General features: G+C 29.2%; 1 long non-coding RNA gene across 1 annotated transcript; it reads right to left on the reverse strand.

Moving 5' to 3' along the window:
* Nucleotides 1–14,734: 14,734 nt before the first annotated feature.
* Nucleotides 14,735–15,720, reverse strand: LOC145100031 (uncharacterized). The gene is made up of 2 exons (XR_013704777.1): nt 15,352–15,720; nt 14,735–15,264 (listed from the first exon to the last, which is right to left on the reverse strand). It is a non-coding gene; the product is annotated as an uncharacterized LOC145100031 (long non-coding RNA).
* Nucleotides 15,721–18,213: the final 2,493 nt, after the last annotated feature.

Raw genomic sequence — 18,213 nt, forward strand, 5'->3', positions numbered from 1 at the left:
TTATTTTTGATTTAGGAAAACGAAAAAGAAATAAAGGGATCTAAGGCCTATAATTATTTGGAAGAATTTCATTTATATTCTTTTTTAAACATTAAAATATCATATTTATCCAAATTAATTTCTAAATATTATATATACCCTTTATATACTTTAAAATATCATATTTGCCCAAATTCTAATTTTTTAATATTTTAAATATTCTATAATGATTTTAAATTCGTATTTATATAACTTGACTATTATACTCCTCTTGTAAATATTCCCTTTTATAAATTCTAGAGTAAAGTAATTAAAATTGATTTCTTAAACCCTCGTTGGTCTCCCCTAATCCCTATCGGCTGTTTTCCTGCACCTGGTTACAATACGGTTACAAGATGTTATATTTGACGATGATAGTAGACATAATCACATAGAGGTATAAAAAAGAAAAGGACAAAATGGGGTGTTGTTAAACACACCCAAAATGTGGGTCAAAACCACTTATTAACTAAAGTCAAAACCACCATATATAAAACCCAAATTGATATGATGTATTGAGTCAAAGAAATGACGTCTCGGTTTTCTAAAAAATTAAGGGTAATTCTAAACCCACGAATTGAATTCCAAATGCATGAAGACACGATTGATTTGATATACATCACTTAACAAAGACAAAATTGCAAGAATGGTCCATGTGGTATGTCGAAAATTGCTACTTTGGGCCAAACAGGTTTGGACTAGCACCAATGGTCAAAACGTTTCCATTTTATTGCGAGTTTGGTCCATTTTGGTTTAATTTTTTCTAAAATGACGATTTTGCCCTTTGTATTTATTTTTTTCATTTTTTTATTACAGAAAAAAAAAAAAAAGAATTACCATCTCTCTCACTCACACACACACATTCTCTCTTTCTCTCTCTTTCTCTCTCTCTCTCTCTCTCTCTCTCTCTCTCTCTCTCTCTCTCTCTCTCTTGTTTCTTGATTACCACCGGCCAAAGAAAAAGACATCGGCGGCTGCCACCGACCTAGGCTGCCCCTCCGTCTCCTTCTGGTCAGGTAGCACCAACCAAACACCTACTTCGATCGTTGTTGCCCTCCCTTTGAACTACGACAGTCGGCGACGAGAGAAAGGAGATTGAGATTAGAAGTAAGGGTTTCTCGGTGGCTAGGGTTTTCAGATGGGTTTGTCCTCTATTTCCGCTGCTCCGATGACGACTTCAACTCTACAAATCCTACATGGAAGAACACGATAACAAACCCGAATTAGTATGTCCCTCTTTTTAAGTCAGTTCTTAACAGGTCTCCCCATTTCTCAGATCTACATACACTCCAGATGTGATTGACGAAGGAGACGAAGGTGAAGTCGGAGAAACCCTTTCTCTTTACGGAGGTTTGTTGATGGCGGCGACAACTTCCTCTCCCTAGATTTTCAGATTTGTTGTGGCGATTGTGTATGTGTGTGTGTTTAATATCGTTGGTCTTTTTCGAGTTTGTGGGTGTGTCAAATCGAACCCAGATGTCTCAGGTTGTAGCGACGCCGGATCTGGATCTATGGATCTGTCGTCCTCCCTAGTTTTTCAGATTTGTTGTGGTGATGGATTTTGCCAAAATATCGATGTTGGTGGTGGTGTTGAACCGGTGGCGATGGTTGCCGGAAAATCCAACTGGTGTTGTTGGTTACCGGAAAATCCGGCTGCTGTTGGTGTTTACCGGAAAATCTGGCTGATGTTTGAACTCATGCAATGGAGGTGGTAGAAGAGAGGGAGAGAGAGAGAGAGAGAGAGAGAGAGCATTTTTTTCTTTTTTTTCTTTTCTTTTTTGATTTTTGTAATAAAAAAAATTGAAAAAACAAAATATAAAGGGCAAAATCGTCATTTAAAACCAAAATGGACCAAACTCGCAACAAAATGAAACTTTTTGGACCATTAGTGCTAGTCCAAACCTGTTTGGCCCAAAGTGGCAATTTTCGACATACCACATGGACCATTCTTGCAATTTTGTCCTTAACAAATTTGACTATTTTTAATAATATTAAATTGAATTTGCATCGGCTGTCGTTAAAAATTAAAGAAGATGTAAGTTTTCAATTCAATACCTTATATTTGTATTTATTTTCAAATCAAACCTTACACTTTTTAAAACTTAGGTTTATATATATATATATTGTAGACTGTGATTAGTTTCTAGATTGTACTTCAAAATATTTAATCTTTTTTTTAGAGACATCATAATCGCACATATATAAATTTGCTAAATTAAAAAAAAAAACAATTTTTTTATTTATAGAGATCTTAATAATTATTAACAACAAAACATAAACTTGATTTTACTAATTATCAAATATTATAACTGTAGAATTGTTACAATTACTATGTGTTGCAAATAGAGAAATGTAGGAATTCAGACGAGCAGCATAAACAGTTTCCCATCCAGCAGCCGTGATGATCTATTGTGACGCCAAAGTGGCAAAATAATAGGCATTGGATATGCTCCGTGTAAATCAACATTCACATAATGATCACCTCTAACAAGAGCAATTACAACAACTCTATAAGTTGAGATGTCTTGGGGACCAAGTCATCGTGGAAAACATGTTGATGGACTATCTTTGCTTAGAAAAATAACTATTACACTATACTTGTTAGCAATGAGAAAGCTAGTGACCGACATAATCAATCAACGATCTTTTGGCGCAAAACGTGATCCATTGAAATTCAATGAGTGATGTATGTTGTTTAAATTGTAATAAAAAATTTGTGCGTACTCAGCTGGGTCTGCTACCAAACGTTCGCATTTTAATAATAATAATAATAATAATAATAATAATAATAATAATAATAATAATAATAATAATAATAATAATAATAATAATAATAATAATAATAATATTAATAACTAGAAAAGATTTTACGGCGTTGCCGGGGTCGGAAGGTACTGCTTTGTAAAGTAAAGTAGCATGTTGAATTGCATTGAGATAATCTAGTAAATGAAGATAAACAATGTGATCTAATTACATAAGTAAAGAAATCTAAATCATTATTTCTTGCAATAAATGAGGAAAACAAAGAAATGGTATCACAAACTGAACTTTATTGCCATGTATGGCAGTGGTCAGAAAACCAATCCGGAAAATATATACCGTTGCTTTTTGTCCGTTAATGTGAAGGTAATTTGGTCTTTTCAGGTAGTAGGAACTGAATTTGTCACCATGGGTAAACCATATGGACCATTTATGTAATTTTGGTGGTAGTGGTGGTGGTGGTGATGACAGATGGTGGGTGGGTTTATGATATTGGGTCTTTAAGTTACTCTATATTTATGGTCCTTTAAGTTACTCTATATTTACAATAAATATCATATATTTATTTCAGTGCGGTGTAAATAAATACCACTACGATCAAATCAAAATAAAGTACCAAGTGGACGTCCGCGGTTGAGTACTCAAACAAGACCTATTGTTCCGCCTAATCAAGATCCAACAACTCAATATCCTCGTAGACATATTTTTGCGACGTCTATATCAGATTATAGAGGGTCTAATCAGTTTGATTTAAACCAGGAACCAGAGAGGCACAATACATTTTCATTTCAACAACCTTCAACATTTTATTCAAATTCACTTATGAGTGAAATTCCAAATGAATTTCATCCATATGTTACTAACATTGAAGATTGGGGACGATATGCAATGATTTTTCAGGATGATATAAATAAATTATTGGCATCAAATTCGCTCAGTATTACGCAAAGAGTTATAGTCAAAATTATTGGCATCAAAACACGTAGGTGTATACGAGACTGTTTATGTGAGTTATCTCACTATACTATGTATTACAATATATATCCATGTATGTTAAGGATAGAGAGCTAGTAGGGTAAAAGTATACTCTTTATATGCTTTAAGTTATTAAACCCGAGTTATTGAGTAGTGCCGAAAATATATTTTCTATGTGCTTATTATTACTATACTTGAACTAGTAGAATAGTGTTGAAAGTGTACTCTCTATGTGTTTAAATTTTATTATATTTAAGTTATTACGGTTAAGTTAGGGGTATATGATATTTTGGGAAAACTCACTAAGTCTCGGCTTACAGTTGTTGAATAACTATTTTTCAGGATGTTCTTTTGATCGTGGAAAGGCTCCAACATGATTGTACTCACATCGAAAAAATTAATAATGTTTTTAGACTTCCGCTAAAACTCTCTTTAATGTTTAATAAATGTATGACAATGATATTTCAATAAAAATGAGCTTTTGTACATATTTTCTATATGTTTAAAAAAATTGTGTTGAAAATTAGGACGTAACATTATGCCGGGTACTGGATTCCTTATTGCTAATAAATATGGTGTAACCGTCTGCTTTTTAAACAAACAAGGTTCGTTGACCTGTTTTCCGCTTTGGCATGACCCGCGAGACATCTCACATCACAGATCTATTGTTATCGCCTTCGTTTATAATTGCTATTACGTAAAAGTTGATTTACAAGAATCACATCCAATGTCTACAGTTTTGTCACTTTGACGCCAACACATATCAGAACGTGCCGCTAGATGAGAAGTATTGTATAATGCTCGACTTAATGCATATATTTCACCGAATGCACCATGTAATAATTGTAATATTTATATAGTTGATGTCCCTGATAATTAATAAAATTAAAATATGTCAGTGTTTGACAAAACGGTAGTAAATGAAAATGAAAATTTTATTTATTATAGTTGTGAAAAAAATATCATATTATGTTTTTTTATTGTTCGTTTAATTGTTTATGATCATTATTTATCGTTAAATGTTAAATGAACAAATATGAACAAATCTATATTCATGTTTGTTAGGTTCGTCTCACAGCCCGATTGATATCATTAATATTAAAACTTAAAAAAAAAATAAAATATTATATGAAAATTCCTACAATAAAATTGAGATATTATACAAAATAAATTCTATAGGTATACAAAATAAAATTGGAATATTATGTTAATTCTTATTATAAAATATTTCATAGTTGAAGGTAAAAAATTATAAATTTAATATATGTTAGAGGGTTATAAATGAAAGTTTTAGTAAATTGGTATAACAATACCAATAATTTATTTAGAGATTGTTACTTTACTGTACACAATATAATATGTCGATTTAATAAATAATCATCATTTAAAATCCCATCAAATTGGGTTAATTAAAGTCAAAGTGGTTTTTGATCTTTACAATGGTTTTTTTCGGGTGTATTTAGAATCCCCCGACAAAGTGTATCGTTCATATGGGAACGTAAGTGAAATTGCTCAGGTAAAATATTTGCGTTCACACTAGTTAGATTAGAGGCATCAATTGCATTCTTTCCCTAAAGAGCTGATAAAAAATAAAGTCATTCAGTCATTAAAGGAGCATGTGTTTATGTCATAGATGCCGTTAAATGCATGGAGATAATTGCAAAAAGAGATTTTGTGGGTTCATGTATAAATAATACTGATTGATGGTTTTCATATTTGTTGTTGACACCACCTAATATTGAAGGGTTTAAATTAATCTTGTCACATGCTTTAACTTATAACAAAGAGTGGCAGTATATGATGTTTAAATGGATACATAAGAAATGTTCGATAACCCTTTAGTTAGTGATAATTTGCTACGGTATTTTGAAAGGGAAGAAAAAAATCTAAACATGCACCGTGTTTGTTTTCAATGGCGAACAATTTGAGGAACAAGTCGACGATAGGGATGAGAGGAGACCTGCAACGGCCAATAAGGGTTAAGGAAATAGATTTGAGATATATTATTAAGCTTATATTTATAAAGGGTATAATAGTCAATCGATAAAAATAAGAATTTAAAATTATTATAAAATAGTAAAAAATGTTAAAAATAAATATTTGGGTAATATGATATTTTGATAGTTTATAAAGGGTATATACGATATTTATAATTTGGCCAGGATAAATATGATATTTTAATGTTTAAGAAGGGTATATATGAAATTATTCCATAATTATTATACAGAAAGCTGTATAAAAGTCGCATATAGAATTAGGGGATTTACGTGGAAAAGTCAAGTTATTTTAAATTTTTTTAATAAAGACCTAAAAGTTTTTTTTTTTGAACCGAAATGTTCCGATTTTTCAACATTTTGTCCATATTAACGAAAAAATCTTGTTTTTATATATTTTAACAGGAAATTACAGGTTATGTGATTTTCTAAAATAATATGACTTTTTTGTTCAAAAAAACTTTTAGGAATTTATAAAAAAATTTCCCAAAATAATAGGATTTTTACGCATAAAACCCATAGAATTACGGAAAACTCTATAAAAGTTTTTAGATGATAAAAAACTATATAAAAGTTTGTATAAGTTTCATAATCAATTTAGTTTTTATATATTTTTTATTCACTTCAGTTTTAAAAACGACAATTATATTAATTTTGAACTTTTTCACATGTCAACATATCATTTAACTTTTAAAATTTATATTTTTGGCATAGATTTTAAATTTTTTTATAAATTTGGTCCAAAAGTTATACTTTTAGTCCAAATTTTAAAATTTTATTAAGAATTGGTTTTAAATTTATTTGTTTACATCTTTTTTTCCAAAAAAAAATATTAAAATATGTTTTATTTGCAAAAAAATATATTTTCAAAATAATATTTATACAAAAAAACATAATTTCATATAAAAAAAATCTTCTTTTTTCTATATGAAAACTTTGTTAAAAAACTATTTCTAAATGCAAAATACATATATAAAATTTTTTTAAAAAACAATTTTGTATGCCAAATACCTATTTATAATAACATTCTTTTTTGTTTTAAATACCTATTTATAAAAATGTAGTTATATAAAAATACGTGAAATAAACTAATCTAAAAAATACATTATTATACACAAAATATATATACAAATCCATTTTTATATAATTTTTTTTTACATAAATGGATAAAAGTTCGGTTTTATAAAAAAAATGTATACAAACATGAATTTATAAAAAAATTATCAAACACCTATTTTATATTAAATACATTTATATACAAACACATTTTTATAATATATATATATATATATATATATATATATATATATATATATTAAATGATTTCCATAATTATATGTATATTAAATGATATATCCATAATTATAATTTTTTATGGAAACTCATTAACTTCATCATTAATATAAGCAATAACATTCTTTCAAATTGAATTCACATCTAGGTTTTCATGTATGGGTTCGTATTTGGTTTCATGACTCACTTACTCAAAATACAACAAAGTTATATGTAACATAGAGAACGAGAGTGTATTAGAGCAGAATGAGAGTTTATTCTAGAAGAATTAAAGTATATTCTAATAGAATGATAGTGTATTATGCTAGAATAAACTCTTGTTCTTCATATTCTATTCAACTTTGTTGTATTTTAAATGAGTGGGTCCATAAAAAACACGAACCCATACATGAAAACCTAGATGTGAATTCATTTTCTAAGAATATTATTGTTGACATTAATAACGAATTTAATTAGTTTCTATAAAAAAAAAAAAAAGAATTATAATTATGGATATTATGTAATATACATTTATACAATTATGGAAATAATTTAATATCTATCTTTATTTAATTAAATAATTATTTAATTTTACTAAATTTCTATTGGAGCATTTTATCACATAATAAATGTAAAAAATACATGAACCTACATTAATATATATATATATATATATATATATATATATATATATATATATAGAAAGAGAGAGAGAGAGAGAGAGAGAGAGAGACATACACAAACATATATTTCATGGTAACGTATTAATATATATTTGTATGCATACAAATTGGTGTTCGTATATATATATATATATATATATATATATATATATATATACACACGAACACCAATTTGTATGCATACAAATATATATTAATACGTTATATATATATATATATATATATATATATATATATATATATATATATAACTGTTGAGAACCAAATAATTTGTGAGACCTTGTGAATTCATAATCAGCTAATTATTTTTCAAAACCAAAACACAAATCTTCTCCAAATGGTGCTTCTAAGCCATATCTAGGCTAAAAAAAGTTGATGTTTTTTTTTGGAGATGTAGATTTATACACAATCAGCAGTCATATGTGTTGGACTAAGTTTCTAAGCCTATAACTACATTTGGTATATACTTGAATTAATAGTAGCACAGTCCTTTTGAGTTGCCCTCATACTAGTAACCAGACATGATGATTTTGGAGAGAGAGGTTAAATTTATTATTTGATTAATAAATTGAAATAAATTATTTTTTAATATATTATGAAAATAATATATGAATTAGAAATCATATTATTTAATTAATATTTAATCAAAAATTAATTTGGAATTAATTTTGGGATTGAATGAATTAATTAAAAGTGCAAGGGCTGTTTGGTTATTTAGTGAAAGTTGAGGAAAGAAGCCCATGGACCTCACTGGATGCGGTGGACTAAAATAACTTGGGCAAACCCATTGAATTTTGTCCAAGCCCTTTGCATAAGGAAGGAAATAGGCTACTTGGTCACCAAGCAAAGAGATTAGGATTTCCTCCTTAAACCCTACCTTTGGCACCAAGCTACCTCAACTATATAAAGCCCTCCCTAGCACATAACTTCTTCCATGCCTTCCTCTAACAGCCTTAGACGAAACCTTGGCTCCCTCCCTCTCTCTCTCTTTCTATAGATTTCCTTTTACTAACTTGGGTGTGAACCATTAGAGGCACGATACTTGTGGTGCTTGCTTCCAAGAGTTTTTCAAGAAGGTTTTAATTAGATATTTACTACAATAACTAAAAGGTATGTTTACTAACCCTAGATGTAAATTTCGATTATAATATAGGGCTCCTAGGATTTTCCTTTTAATGTTCAATACTTGTATGCTCAATTAGATAAAACATAAATCAAAACAATTAGGGATGCATACACACATATGATTTTTTGTTATGCTTAAAGCCCATCAATATGGACTGCTGATGAGCACAATCAGCAGTCCATATGACTGTTGAATGTGCACATCAATAATCTATATAATTGTTGATTGTACATACATGCAAATTTCCAAAAATGAATAAAAAAATTGTCAATTTTTTTATGTTAAATATGGCTTAAACGCACCATTTTGAGAAAATTGATGTTTTTAGTTTTGAAAAATGATGAGTTGATTATGAGTGTGTGTGTGTGTGTGTGTGTATACATTTTTCACATAACTATGCTTTTATAAATAGGTATTTAATATATACTTTTTTTATAAATATATATTTTGCATACAAAAAGGTTTTTATATATGTATTTTGCTTAAAAATGTTTTACAAAAAGTTTTTATATAGAAAAAAAGAAGGGTTTTTATGTTAAAATATCATTTTGAAAATATTTTATTTTATAAATATGGGTTTTTATATGAAAATGTGTTTTTGTAACATATATATTTAAAACATATTTTAAAAAAAAATATTTAAAAAAACTAAATTTACGATATATTCGTCACAAAATTTTAAAATATGTGCCAAAAATATAATTTTTGGACTAAATTTGTATGAAAATTTAAAATTTAGGCCAAAAGTGTCAATTTTTAAAGTTGGATGATATGTTGCATCGGTAAAATGGTCAAAATGAATATAATTGATGGTTTTTGGGACTTAATTGATATTATATATATATATATATATATATATATATATATATATATATATATATATATATATATCGATTATGAGGTCAATACATAAGAATTTTTATAGAGTTTTCTCTGCATACTTATGCCAACTAGATTCTTCTCAATCACATATAAACTATAGGTTACAATTTAATTAGAGAAAAAATCATATTATCCTTTTCATAATTAATATAAAAGTTTAGGGACCTACAATCGTGATCTTTAACCATTTAAAACAAAAAACAAAAGTTGGTTCGACTATAATTATAATTACCTTTATGTAATATGATAACAATTACCTTATGTTATATGATATCATGAATGTCTATCACACAATTAGACAATTAGACAACTATAAAGAGGATAACATGCCCCTCTCTTCGTGATTAAATATGTAATGTCTGATAATAGGTTTATAGTCCAGCGGTATCCGGTGTTGTCTTCTCTTCTTGATATTGAGAGTTCAAGTGTCATCGTAGACATAAGTGGATTTAAAAAGTAGTTTAATAGTTTAAGAGTAGGTTAGATTTGCTGTTTCAAAATAAATAAATAAACAAAAATAATCTATCTATAAAAATTGTTGAAATTAGGTCCGGTATTATAGTCAATTTAGATAATATCGAAGTGAACACGTTGGTTATTATATCTACCTATCTAATAAAAGACTCTTAATTTTGCCAGATGCCATCTTTTTATTATTTGTTTTGGCGTGTGGCTTCTTCTTATGAACCAATATTTTGTTTTTCCCGCTCAAACTATCTTCTACGTATATCTATTCTTATTATTAGACCTAATCGCATTCCAAATTTAGCGATAAGCACTTTACAACTACAAAGCGAATTATGTGAGGAGGAATTCTTCCCCGAAATCTTGGCAACAATTACGCAATCAATTTCAAATGCTTCCCTGGATCTCATCTACTTCCCAAATGTTCAATAAATTTAGGGTTTCTATTTTATTCTACTTCATAGTTACAACCATTTTGAAACTGACATGAAAGTATCTGATTACATATGGTTCTTTGCTCATGACCTTCTTTCTTAATGTTGCAATGAAGTTTCAGAATGATATTAACTAAGCATCTACGATGCAAATACGTAGGGTTTTGACAATACTATAAGTTTTTCTTACTTTCCTTGATTGAATACATTTTCTTCTTTTACATCCTGTTAATAATTTGGTTGGAACTTGTTCTTCTAAAGATGAATATATGATTAGTTTGTTCCTACAAAATGTCATAGGTCTTTTTAAACATGCAATCTTTGGATTGTGGTGAGTGGATCTTGGTGTTGCAAATAAAATTGTTTGACTCACTTGATAGATGCGACCATGAAGCTTAAAGAGTATGCCCAATATTTGTAGGCTAAAATCAACGAATCAAAGGTAAACAATTTAAACATGTTATTTTTTTTGATTCAACGCCTTGAAAGCGTGTGATGGTCTACTGGCAAAAGGAAAAAGCTCATATTTATGTTGTTATTTTTGTTGGGTCAACATCAATTTTGACTATTTTGCCAATCTTCTTGATTTGGATCTAGAAAAAATTTCATCTCCTTTTGTTAGAAACTATATCTGCAACTTACTCTATATATTTTTTAGCAGTAATTGTTATTTGTTGATTCATAGTGTTTGTTAGTTGGGTGATCGTTAATTGTAAATTAGGGTTTGTTGAAATTATTTGTTTATTGTTAATTCTTAATTGTTAGTTGTTAGTAGTCAACATTTTATTATATTTGTTAAAAAGCAAATTTAATTTTTTAATTTTTGTTAATCAAATAATTTAAGTTTAATTTGTGGCCTCTTGATTGAGTTTTTGTTCATTTGTGTGATTAGATTATGAGGACAAATCTTAGACAAGGTGATTCATGGATAATAGAAAATCATTTTTTTTTCATTAGTGTGGTTGCTCTCAAAATAAAGCATATATGGGCAGTTTTGTCAAAGGAATTATCCCTAGGTTTGAAGAGGTTATTAGTGGCTTAGACTTCAAATATATCAACTAAGGTTAATTTTGTCAATGTATTCTTGCCTGGTTGTGAAGCTATGCTCATAATAAACTTTAAAATAAAAATTTATGTTTATAATCTTTTGATTTTAGTGGTCTCTATGAATACATGTACCCACCCCACTTGACTTATTTTTCCACTTTTCTTTTTCAAACTTTCTTGTGGATCGATATCTGGTTTGTATGATGGACAAGTGAGTTATAGTACAAATATATTTGTTGAACTAAAATACATACTTTCTTAGGTCTGATAATCTACGAATGCAAGTTTAAATTTCTTGATCATTTTTTGGTTCTATTCATTGAGGATTCATTGATCAACATAGAGAAGAAGGGCTTGAAAGTGACGAAATTAGGATTGAAATGAATTAAGGAGTTTTAACCTTCGAAAGAAACAATACGAAGCTTTAATCTTGATCAATCTCTGATTCTTTCCTTATCTCAATTCTTGATTTTTTTTTTGATTTTAGGTTGAATTATTGTTGTTCAACACTAAAAACTAATACTTATTTTCCAAAGTTAAGCGTGGTGATGGAGGTTTACGAAATTGGGATGAGGGGTTTTTGAGAGCGGAGAAGATCAAAGGTAGCCTAAACAGGATTGTTTGGGTTAACCATTTGCACGGTAAAAATGGATCATTTGTTTTGCATTTTTTATTTTTTGAATTGTGTTGTTGGAAATGTTGCACAATTTGGACAGAAAAGATTAAAAGTCATTTAAGGTATAACTTTTTAAACTCCTAAGTGAAAAGAAACTAACATAAGATATTTTTTGCAATTTATCAATTATATTTTATTAAGTTCTTCAATTTTTTTCAACAAAATATTAACAAGAATCATACCTGTAAATTATAGCAATGTACTTTCAAAGTACATTGTTATTGTAGTGTAGAAAGGATAAAAAGTCACTTAAATATATACTTTTAAACTCCTAAAATAATGGAATAAAAGTCATTGAAAATTCTTGTCAATTATAGTAATGTACTTTCTAAGTACATTGCTATTTTGGGTTATCTTGCAAAATTAAAGGATTAAAAGTCACAAGGACCATTTATGTAACTATCTCCTACATTCTAGCATTGGGTACCATCTTTGTTTCTCTATTTGTGTATTTAAATGAGTACAATCATGTCAACCCATGTATTACATTCTTTTGTAAGTAGCAAGTTATTATTTGTTTTTTGATTGTTGATAATTGGAATTCTCACTAGAATGTCAAGTTGCAATCTAATTATTTTTTGTCTACGCCTTCTTCATTTTAGAGCTAATGTTGTATAAAAATAATCTTGAGTAAAAGAATATTGCAGGTTTTTTGAAACCATGTTATAATTAATTAATGATTACTATTTTTATAATTTATTTTATTTTATTTTGTCTACCGTATAGTACACGAGTTCTAACATAGTTAATGTAATAGAAACATAACAAACCTTGTAATTAAATTTAGTAATGAAACCATGCAAAAGTAAAATAAATAATAAATAATAAAATAATCAATTTCCAATTTGATTTTATTAACTCAAATCTTTATCATCTACCTCCTTACACAAAAGTCAAAAAATCATGTTTATGTTTTTTGTATGAGAGTTCAATGAAGAAGCATAAGAGAGGTGGATAAGATGTTGGATTAGTGTCTAAGTCCATAACTATTTTGGTATGTACTTGACCCGATTGCGCATGGTCCTTTTAGGTTGCCTTCACACTGGTGACTAGACAGGATGATTGTTGAGGAGAGAGACTGGTTTATTGTTAAAAATAATAAATTAGGGTATGAATATGATTTATTAATATATTATATGAATAATATATTAATTTGGAATCATATTATTAATTAGTATTTAATCATAAATTAATTTAGAATTAATTTTGGGATTAAAGGAACTGACTGAAAGTGTAGGGGCTATTTTGTAATTATTCAATAGTTGAGGCTTTGGGCTATTGGATCACCTTTATTAAGGCTTGAAAGAAAATCCTAGAAGGATCTAGGAGTTTTCCTCCAAGGGCTTAAGGAAAGGAGTCCATGGACTTGCTTAGGCCCTAAGCTAAGGGATTAGGGTTTACACCTTGAAACCCTAGTTAGCCTTAAGTATAAATAGCACCCTAAGGCACTAAGATTTCGTCTAAGCCTTGGGAAACCCTAAAAGGGACGAAATCTAGGGCAAGATACCCTTCTCTCCTCTCTCCCATATTCATCCTTTCACCTAGTGTGTTTGTGAGCCATTAGAGGTACTACACTTGTGGTACTTGCTTTCAAGAGCTAAGGAAATTCAAGGAACTAGTTGTTATTGCTATATAACAACAGAAGGTATGTATTCTATTTTATGTATGAATTTCGAAAATAATAGTAGCATGTCAGGTTTCTTTTTGTGTTCATAAAGTTGTATAACTAATAGTGAAAACATAGATCCAACTCTAGGGTTGCATGCACACATAGGATTGTTTGTATAAAACCCATCATAAGAGACATCATGAAGATCGTAGGAAATGTACATCGATCCATCGTATCATGATTTTTAACCAAATACAATAAATATCAATATAAATCAAGGTTGCAAAAATCGCTCGACAGAGTTAAAAGATTAATCAACTAGATGGGGAATAATCGGGGACCATTAATTATTGAAAAAATTATTAAAAAAATCTTCCCTAATAAATAAAGAACTTTTTGCCACATGTCACATTCTCATTGATTTGGCCACATACCATTTTGTGGTTATTTTCAGTTAATTTTTTTCCACATGGCATTTTGTGGTTTTTTTTATTTTATTAATTTCCACATAATATTTAAATGTAATAATAAATGCATATCAATTTCATTAATTGACTTCCTTCTAATTTGAAATTTTCTAAATTAAAGTTTCATTTTATTTGTTTATCTAAATTATTTGTTTAATTTAAAAGAAAAACAAACAATTTAATTTTAATAATTTAGTATTCTTCTATTTTTTTTTATAATTCAAACTTTTCAAATGTTTAGAATTTCATATTTTTTTCTTTAAAATGAACACATATAATACATGGGTCTTACACCTAGTTAATAACTATAACATTAATCGTAAGAATATAAGTAAAGAAGTTGACAAATAATAATTATGTAATACATAATTTATTATTCTTTTCTATTTGTAACATTCTTCATTGAAAACATGTTAACAACTAATAATATACATATCAATGTAACATTCTATTTGTATCATTCCTCATCCGATCCAAATTATCAAACAAACCATGGATGTTTATGAAGCCTTTCACTGAAACCGGGTGGTGCTTATTGGCAACAATCACCCTTTACAACGGCTTCGTCATTTGGTTGATCGAGAGACCTCACTCCAACTATCTTCACGGCTCCATCAGAACCCAAATTGGAATCATCATTTGGCTACCATCGTCGTTTCACACATAAAACCTCAGTTACACATTTTGTCGAACACCTGGTGGGCAGAAGAAGAAGTGTCCGATTTGTACTAGTGAGAATTTATAAATTTACCTAGGTATAACCTTAAAGAAGATGGAGTAGTTGCTAGAAGCAAGGGGACTTAAGAAACAATCTGCAATTGCCAAAATCGGGCTCAAAGAAGCAGCTAGCAACAACCTATTCAGATAGCTTCCAAAAAAACGAATTAAAATCAACTGAATCAGAATTAAAATCAATTGAATCGAAGGGAAAATGAATTCAGACCAGTTTTGAGTCGAAAGAATTCAGACCAAAAACGAATTCAGACCAATTTTCGCCACCTGCTCCAACTGACACCTACAACCTCATTAATCTGAGTCGCTGAGGTTTGTTTACACGACGTAGGAGGTGGCGAGGTTCATTTACACATCATTGGAGGTAGCGTCTCTCTGCCAACTTTATACCTCATTAAAATCAACTGAATCATAATCCTTTAACGATTGATCAAAGAAAGAAAAAGGGAAATTGAAGATGATGGTAGCGTCTCCTCCACCATTATCCTTTAACTCCTTTGTACACCCGAGTCATGATACCTTCCATCTTCAAGAAGAAGGGTGGGTCGGTGATGGAACTCAGGTTTGGGAAATCTTTTAAAATGACTTTTAGAACTTTTAGCTTTTCCAAAAAGCTAAAAGTTAAAAAAGATGTTTGAACATTTCAAGAAGTTTTTTTAAAACAACTTTTTGGCAAGAACAAAAAATAAGCTTTTGAAAAGTCATGAATTTGTATTTTTTTGCAACTTTTGGATTTTTAGCTTTTGAAAAGTCAAAAGATGAACCAAACACATTTTAAAACTATCTTTTGTAAAAAGCCAAAAAATCAAAAAAGAACTTTTGTCAAAAGAACTTTTTAGCATGAAAAGCAATCCCAAACACCTAGGGAAGAACGAGATGCAAAGTGGAGATATGAAACAATTATAAGTTTATCCCACATGGTTGGTGGGAGCATTCTTTAGAGGCAAACTTATTCTATAAAAGGAGCTTGTATCTCTTAGAAACTAAACTAGAGCTATGTTAGCGAGCTGGCTCCTTTGAGCCGGTGGGTTTTTTAAATTCATTTGGTCCGATTAGGAGTTCGAGTTGGTCTGATTTAGTCTGAATTGGACCGGTTTTGACCGATATTGACCAGGACCGATTATTTAACCCTCTAACACCTATTTGTAGGCGGTTGGAGGCCACCAAGCACCTAGGCGTCGATTAATTGGCCTCCTTGACCGATTTTTATAACACTGATATAAATATTAAAATAAATATTTATTAACAAAAAATATAATAAAAATTACCACAAGGCCAAATAAGCACTAAAATTGATAATTGTAGCCAGTAAAAATGACATATCTATATAAAAATGTTGGTTGAAAAAACCTTTAATGACTTAAAACGAATAAATACCAAAGTTGGTTGCTCAAATTAACATATAACAACATACCTTTATGATTTTTTTAGAACCACGACGTACCTTTATGATATTTAACTTGCCATTTCGGACATCTGATTATTAATTTTGCTCACAAAAATTTGGATTTAGGGCGTTTTTGGCAATAAGTTATTGGGTATTTTTAGGAACTAGAGCTTTAACTTTTGAAAAAAAAATGATTTAAAGAAAAATTTTGTTTTGATGTATGAGTTAAAATTTTAATTTACAAAAAAAAGCCTTTAATTGAAAAGTCATTTCAAGTGATATTTAAAGTACGGTTTCTACCAATCATAACAAAATTATTATATTATCCTTAAAATGTTACCTATCCTTTATTCGGATGTCATTTTACATAATTTTATATTTCTTTTCAAAAAAAAAGATACAAATATTTTTGCCGAACATTTCTACACAAATAAAAATATAACTTCTAGTTCCAAATCAAAACTATAAATTCTAGCTTCCAATACCAGCTCCAACTTTAACTTTGTCTCCAACTTAAGCTTCAACTTCCTCCGACCATATTTTGGCCAAACATATCCCTAGTCTATAAAAATATTTATTTTGATGATGGAAAATTTGAAAAAGAAACCTTGATCATGTTGCAAATGACATTGTAAACAATTTTCCTTTATCGGGCCTTTTAGCCAACATTTAATATCGACAATTTAATAAAAGTTTTATGTAGTCGATTAGCATTCATCTGAAAAAGACATGTTTTGACTTCGGCTAGATTGATTTCCTTATTCTAGGTGTTTTGGTTATGTCTAGGACGAAGCATATGCAATTTCATTATGAAAACGTTCTAATAAAAGAGATGAAACACAAGGTCGGGCCCCTACATGAGAAGCCTAAGCTCGACCTATTGTTTATAACTTACACACACAAAAGGAGAGTTCCCAGCTTGACCCAAAACGGAAAAACAAGGAATTGCCATGTGCATTTATGGTTTGCAATTATTTTTTAAAATTTAAGATCAAAATCGAAATAACGACACTATGTTTACTTTTTCAAAGCATCAAATGTATTATATTGAATATCAAACTCGAAAAAATCATGACATGCAACAAAACAAAGCGAACAAGATCAAAGAAAACTTCGAAAACTTCGCATATACGTGCTCTAAATTAGTGTTTTAAAATCAACTTAACAAATATATTATAAGTATAACACGGATCATAATCACAGGAAGTACATGTAAGTTTATGGTTGTATTAATATTTTGTATTTTTATCATGATATAACATCTACATTATGTAACTCCTATTTGTGTTTATTGGTCAAGCATCAAAATAGATGGATACATTGAATTTGGGAATTTAAAAGAGTAGAAAGTAGATCTTGTCATAATATTCACAATAATCCAAAAAGACATCTAAACAGTTTCAAAATAGACAATAAAGGTATTGTGCTTTAACAACCCTTATATTATTAAACTCATATCACTAAAACGTAATTTGCCTTCACATGTAATTTTTCAAGGCGTTCGATAATGAACTTGGCTATTGGTGATGCACGTGGAAATGGTAGCCAAATCTTGAAACATCTTAACTTCTTCATCAATATAAACAAATTCATCAAGCTCTATTTGTGCTATCTTAAGCAGATGTGACTTAGCCATGATGGGTTTCACAAACTCCATTTCAGGAGCAAAGTTATCGAAACTTGTAA

Source organism: Lactuca serriola, chromosome 4 (genome assembly GCF_051521515.1).
Source record: "Lactuca serriola cultivar US96UC23 chromosome 4, Lser_US96UC23_V15, whole genome shotgun sequence".
In the NCBI taxonomy this organism is placed as follows: Eukaryota; Viridiplantae; Streptophyta; class Magnoliopsida; order Asterales; family Asteraceae; genus Lactuca; species Lactuca serriola.